The 6,561-nt window shown below is 36.0% G+C and overlaps 1 pseudogene; it reads right to left on the bottom strand.

The window, feature by feature from the left end:
• Window positions 1-311: 311 nt before the first annotated feature.
• Window positions 312-5,563, bottom strand: LOC149216309 (acyl-coenzyme A oxidase 4, peroxisomal-like; annotated as a pseudogene).
• Between the last annotated feature and the right edge of the window lie 998 nt (window positions 5,564-6,561).

Here is a 6,561-nt window from a genome sequence, read left to right as displayed (position 1 = left end):
TTGAAAAGCAATCAATAACACACATGATAACACTTTTTGAGCCAAGTTAGATGGGCCTGCATTTGGACTCTTGCTTTGTATGTCCATTTCAATTCCATTTTTATCCATTTTGGAGTTCTCTTATTTAGGCATCATTCTATCATAAACATCGTACAAAGGCTGGTCCATAATTATTTGCTGCTAGAGTTTCTAGGGCTGCATTTCCCTTTTCAACTTTGACATTTATAACCCTAAATTTATGCCTTGTCAGTGACACGTCTAGATAGCAAAAAATATTGATATTGAAGCTTTTCATGGTACATGAATTGTACCTAGAACTTTGAAGTTAATTGTTTACAAGCAGGAAGTGCTTTAAAACTTGCAGTTCCAGTAACTTCTCACCCAGTGACCAATGAATTGATTTCATATGTTCCTTCATATGAGTATATAGGTTCCAAATCACAAAATTCCTGCAAAAATGCCAAACATGCATTTAAGTACATAAAAGCAATGTTCATGCAAATTTTCACATTGCAGATTGATTTCCAAATCTATCTAATTAAATGCACACTCTAGAGGAAAAGAATCACCACGTACAAAATCAGGAGAAAATCAAAAATTATAAAGGGGCTCTTCTTTCAATAGAAATTTAAAACGCTAATCCAGTATTTTAAGGTTCTATGCCAAAAGGGAAAAGGAAATTAGAAAAACATCCCACCATTTTAGTCCTACTAAAGATAACATGATTTTTCACCAAAATTAGTGAGATGCTACATTATACCAACCTCTGATCCTCTTTCTCTATATACACTTTCTGAGGAAAATTTAAAACTATACTTGCAAACTAGTTAATATATCTTACATTTCAGTGTTAAAGGTTTCGGGCATCAGTACATATCCTAGGGGGCAGTACATACCTTAGCCACTAGAAAGTCGGTCAAGATTCCATTGCCACCAAGTAATTCTCGTCCCAAAGACACTACCTCCCTTGCTTTCAAGGTATTCTAGGCCTATACAAATCTCATAACATAACATATATCTGCAGACTCTCAAAAAGTGCTCTCCTTAAACAAATGATTATAGCCAAATCCTGGATAGAATTATTGTTGCACTTAAGTCACATGCCTTAGCTAAGATGGCATGCCCTAGAGTCATCTTCCCATCATCATACAACTTTCACAATCGTCATCCCATTAAGTTCATCGATTGAATGTTACCCAACATATGAGTAAGTTTTTATTGGTTGATTTGGAAAGAATTTATTGACACTCCAAACTGATTTCTTTCTTGTAAATACCTATACAATGAAAAATAGATGTAAATATTTATTCCCAACTAAACTGCACAAAAATGAACTAAGGGAATGCAATCAAGTTCAATGTCGAAGTAAAAAAAATAGTGCACTTGTGACACATATCATAGACACCCATTGCAATACCTACGAGCTGCCAAGAAACTATTACACATGATACAACAAGCACCTGAAATATGATAAAGACATAAACTTAATGTGGTTCTTAAACTAGGCACATAAATGAAACTGTTGCTATTTACATACAACTATTTAACTGTCATTTGAAGGACAATATTAGAATACATTACAAATGTTTAACCTAAGAGCAGATAAAATCTTTAAAAGTACAATAGGGTGATTATATCAAATGGACCCACCAAAAGAAAATGCATTGGTACAAGTCACCTTCCTTTATGTAGATTTCCACAAGAAATGCTTGACACGATAAAAAATAGAGAAGATATATATCTAGTAAATGAAAAGAGATGTTCAATTGTCTTTTAACACGACCAGGGATGTTTTTTTATGTAAATGTTATGTATGTAAATTAATTTTAATATGACTAGGGATGGTTTTTGATGTAAATGTTTTGTAGGAAAAAAATGTATTGCATAAATGTCTGAAACCTCTTTTGACATATTTTAATAATGATTATTTTATACATAACAAAAAACATAGAGAACACCTTCAACGATTCCAGATAAAAGTTACTGATGGAAAAACTAGAGGGGAGAGTGAATTCGTTCACAAAAAGGCTCCCATATTAATTGTAGATTTGATTGGAGAGGAAAATTTGAGATCACATGAAAACTCATTATCGTTGTGAATAGATATTTGACCAAGTTAAAATAACATATTGAAATATTGCTATATTGAACAAATTAGGATATTACTTCAAGCCATGCAGGGAAAATTACTTGTAAAATGATTATACATAAGAGGAGATGAAAAGGATTAAGAAAAAACCATAAACTTGATATTTGAAAAGCAATCAATAACACACATGATAATGCTTTTTGAGCCAATTTAGATGGGCCTGCATTTGGACTCTTGCTTTGTATGTCTATCTCAATTCCATTTTTATCCATTTTGGAGGTCTCTCATTTAGGAATTGTTCTATCATAAACAACGTATAAAGGCTGGTCCATGATTATTTACTGCTAGAGTTTCTAGGGCTGCATTTCCCTTTACAAATCTGACATTTATAACCCTAAATTTATGCCTTATTAGTAACGCTTCTAGATAATGAACAATATTGTTATTGAAGTTTTCCATTGTAGCTGAATTGTACCTACAATTTTGTAGTTAATTGTTTACGAGCAGGCAATGCTTCAAAACTTGCAATTCCAGTAACTTCTCACCTAGTGACCAATGACTTTATTTCATATGTTCCTTCGTATGAGTATATAGGTCCCAAATCACAAAATCATGAAAAAATACCAAACATGCATTTAAGTACATAAAAGCAACGTTCATGCAAATTTTCACATTGCAGATTGATTTCCAAATCTATCTAATTAAATGCACACTCTAGGGGAAAAGAATCACCACGTATTGAACAAGAGAAAATAAAAAATTATAAAGGGGCTCTTCTTTCAATAAAAATTTAAAATGCTAATCCAGTATTTTGAAGTTATATGCCAAAAGGGAAAATGAAAATAGAAGAACTTCCCACCATTTTAGTCCTACTAAAGTTAACATTCTTTTTCACCAAAATTAGCGAGATGCTACATTATACTAGCCTTTGATCCTCTTTCTCTATATACACTTTCTGAGGAAAAGTTAAAACTATACTTGCAAACTAATTAATATATCTTACATTTCAATGTTAAAGGTTTCAGGTATCGGTACATATCTTGGGGGGTAGTACATACCTTAGCCAATAGAAAGTCGGTCAAGATTCCATTTCCACAAAGTAATTCTCATCCCAAAGACACTATCTTCCTTGCTTTCAAGGTATTATAGGCCTATACAAATCTCAAAACATAACATATATCTGCAAACTCTCAAAAAATGCTCTCCTTAAAAAAATGATTATAGACAAATCCTGGATAGAATTATTGTTGTATTTAAGTGACATGCCTTGGTTAAGCTAGCATGCCCTAAAGTGATCTTCCCATCATCATACAACTTTCATAGTCATCATCCCATTAAGTTCATCGCTTGAATGTTACCCAACATACGAATAAGTTTTTATTGGTTGATTAGGAAATAATTTATTGACACTCCAAACTAATTTATTTCCTGTAAATACCTACACAGGGAAAACCACATGTAGAGCTTTATTCCCAACTAAATTACACACAAATGAACTAATGGAATGCAATCAAGGTCAATGTCCAAGAAAAAACAATATTTCACTTATGACACATCATAGAGACCCATTGTAATACCAATGGGCTTCCAAGAAACTATTACATGTGATACAACAAGCACATGAAATATGATAAAGGCATAAACTCACTGTGGTTTTTAAACCAGGCACACAAATGAAACTATTGCTAATTACAGACAACTATTTAACAATCATTTGAAGGACAATATTAACATGCATTATAGATGTTTAGCCTAAGAGAAAATAAAATCTATAAAAGTGCAATAGAGTGATTATATCAAATGGACCCACCAAAAGAAAGTGAATTGGTACAGGGAACCTTTCTTTATGCATATTTCCTAATGATTTTAAAAAATCCAAATATTACCAACCAACAGTTAGAAACATACCTTGCTTGTGTCTTGAAAGGAATCGATGCCTGGAAATCTATCCTTGTTAGCAACAAAAGCTCCTTTCAAATGAATGTCCCCATTCTGAACACACCTCAACAATTTTATTTTCTATTTTGGTTACCCTCAGTCTAGGAGTACCTTTGCTCACAATGAACCTGTGGAAAATCCATGGAAATTAGATATACATGAAAAAATTCAATACATATGACAAAAAATGCTTTTTGTATATGAATCCTCTTCTTTAAAAGGAATCTTGGTACTTCTTCATGCAATTCATCTTGCATGCTTTCATTTTTGTCATTTGTTTTCGTAGGCAGAAGCTGTAGTCAAGATTATTCATCAAACAATACTATTCAAAGAAACTGATACATAAGGTACAAATGAAATAAGTAAGATCTAATATCTATTATAGCCAATTCAACTTATCTTTGATACTATTTCTCTTACCGAACGATTTGATTTGTGGCTGTATTCCTGGAAAAAACATCTAGTATGTCTGCAAAGGTATTGTTTCCTATCCAACGTTTTTGGCCATTCAACTTCCAACCACCTTCCACATGTTATGATTATTACCCAACAAATGGCATCACCAATGGATGAGATATTAGAATTTATTTTCCTTATTTTATAAAATGGATGGGATGAGTTGTGCCACTAATTTTGTCCTTTGAAATGATAATTAATGAAGAATCAAGACATCATTCGAGGGGAAAATCCCTATGATAGGAAAATTGAATCATAGTGTAACAAAAACATACCTTGGTTGTTGTTGCGTTCAAAGAGCTTGCATCAATGCCATAGTTGGGTTCAATCATAGTCTGTGAGAATGAAAAGAGCATTACATGGCACATTAATGAGTCAGAAAAGTCCTTACCATGTCATCGAACTCCTCTTGAACCTTGGGTGTCCTGCTAATATTCTCCAACATGGCTATCACTTTTTCTTGGTGCCCTCTCTCGAATAAGTTGTTGGATGTGTCGAGCAACCATAACGATCCTATCTCCATTACGGATATCAGGACAACTGCAAGAGCTAGCGAGAGGTGCCATCCCCAATTGTGGAGTCTCTGGGTATTGTAGTTTATGAGGCTCGCCGCTAAGATTCCAGTGTTGACGAACACCTGGAAGCAAATTTTTCAGTGCTCCTTGCAACCTTAGAGGCGCCATTTCCAACAAATAAACCAGAACAGACTGCAAAAATGGTCTAGACTTAGATTCATATGGGAGCATTAACAAAGAAAGTTCAGAGCCTTAATTCACTAACCTGATTGTCAAAACCAATGCCAATGCTGAGAAATATGTGACCGATGATGAGCATGGCCACATAGACAACAGAGCCATTAATGGCCGCCCCTGAGAGAAAAAACAACCTGCCTAGCAATATTGAAGGCTTTTGTCCCAGAGACTCATGCTCGTTGATGCAATGGAGGAGGCAAGAATATTTTTTATTACAGAGCATATCTCTTTCCACTTGGACCACCGAAAGAAGGCACACAACTCCAAATCGCACCGAGTACTTTTGTGCCTGTAGCTCGTTCTTATGGCACCCTTGGTGTGACCCCATGTCTTGAAGAAGGCGAGAGTTTATTTGAAATGAATAGGGCTCCAATGAATCTCAGTAAAGGCAGAATCATAAGCAGTCGTAAGGTTAGATTTTAGGAAAAAAAACATGATAAGTTGAGGTGTTGATGCATGTACAAAGAAACGAGAAAGGAAATACCTAATTTCACTGGTGTGTGTACAGAGAAATGAGGAAGGAAATATGTAACCCCAACAATTAGTCTTGTTTAAAATGCCTTGGCCTGGGAGGAACACGTCATCCAAATCTGTACAGTGTTGGACGACGAATCTGTACTGTGTCGGGGAGAAGAACCTCACAATAAAAATACCTATCAACATAATAAATAATTTATATGATTTCCCCGATCGGGGTGAATAAGGGAGCGAAACAGGAGATTAATGTGATGACAAGGGGGGACTATGATAAGCCACCTTGCACAAGGAGATCATTGCAGGTGGACAGGACGGTTGGAAGACTGGGCATAATTGTAAAGAGTAGCGGAGAGGGAACTATGAAGGCTAGAGGTGGTGGAAGTGACGGTGCTCCAGTGATGGGACAAGGGTCAGCTCGCACAAAGGCAAGCCGAGGAGGAGTGGGTTATTATGGCAAATGCAGGCGACAGAGGGAGGCGGTGCAGCAGCACAAGAAAGGGCGCCAAGAGAGAGGAAGCGGTTACGGGTGGAGGCATAAGGGTAGGTATGTAGTTAACGCCCTCGGGGTGAGCGGAGACAAGGATAAGAAGGTGGAAACCAGAGCAAGAGATAAAGCGAAGAGGGGATAGCAGCGGGGTTGACGTCCCGCCCCTAGAAAAACTAAATGTAAGATAACAGAGAGAAGAATGAGTATGGCTGTGACGGTTGAGAGCAGGGGAGGAAGACCTTCGGGGACCGAAGGAAATACGGTATACTCCTGGGAAGAAAAGGAATAGAACTAGGTGGGCATGGAGGAGGCGCACAACCTAGAACATGACAGTCAAATGTAGAAAAAGAGGAGAGGAAGAG

Source organism: Pinus tabuliformis, chromosome 1_1 (assembly GCF_031772625.1).
Source record: "Pinus tabuliformis cultivar Carrire ecotype Pingquan chromosome 1_1, CPIR1, whole genome shotgun sequence".
NCBI classification, from domain to species: domain Eukaryota; kingdom Viridiplantae; phylum Streptophyta; class Pinopsida; order Pinales; family Pinaceae; genus Pinus; species Pinus tabuliformis.
This window is presented reverse-complemented; position numbering and strand designations above follow the sequence as displayed.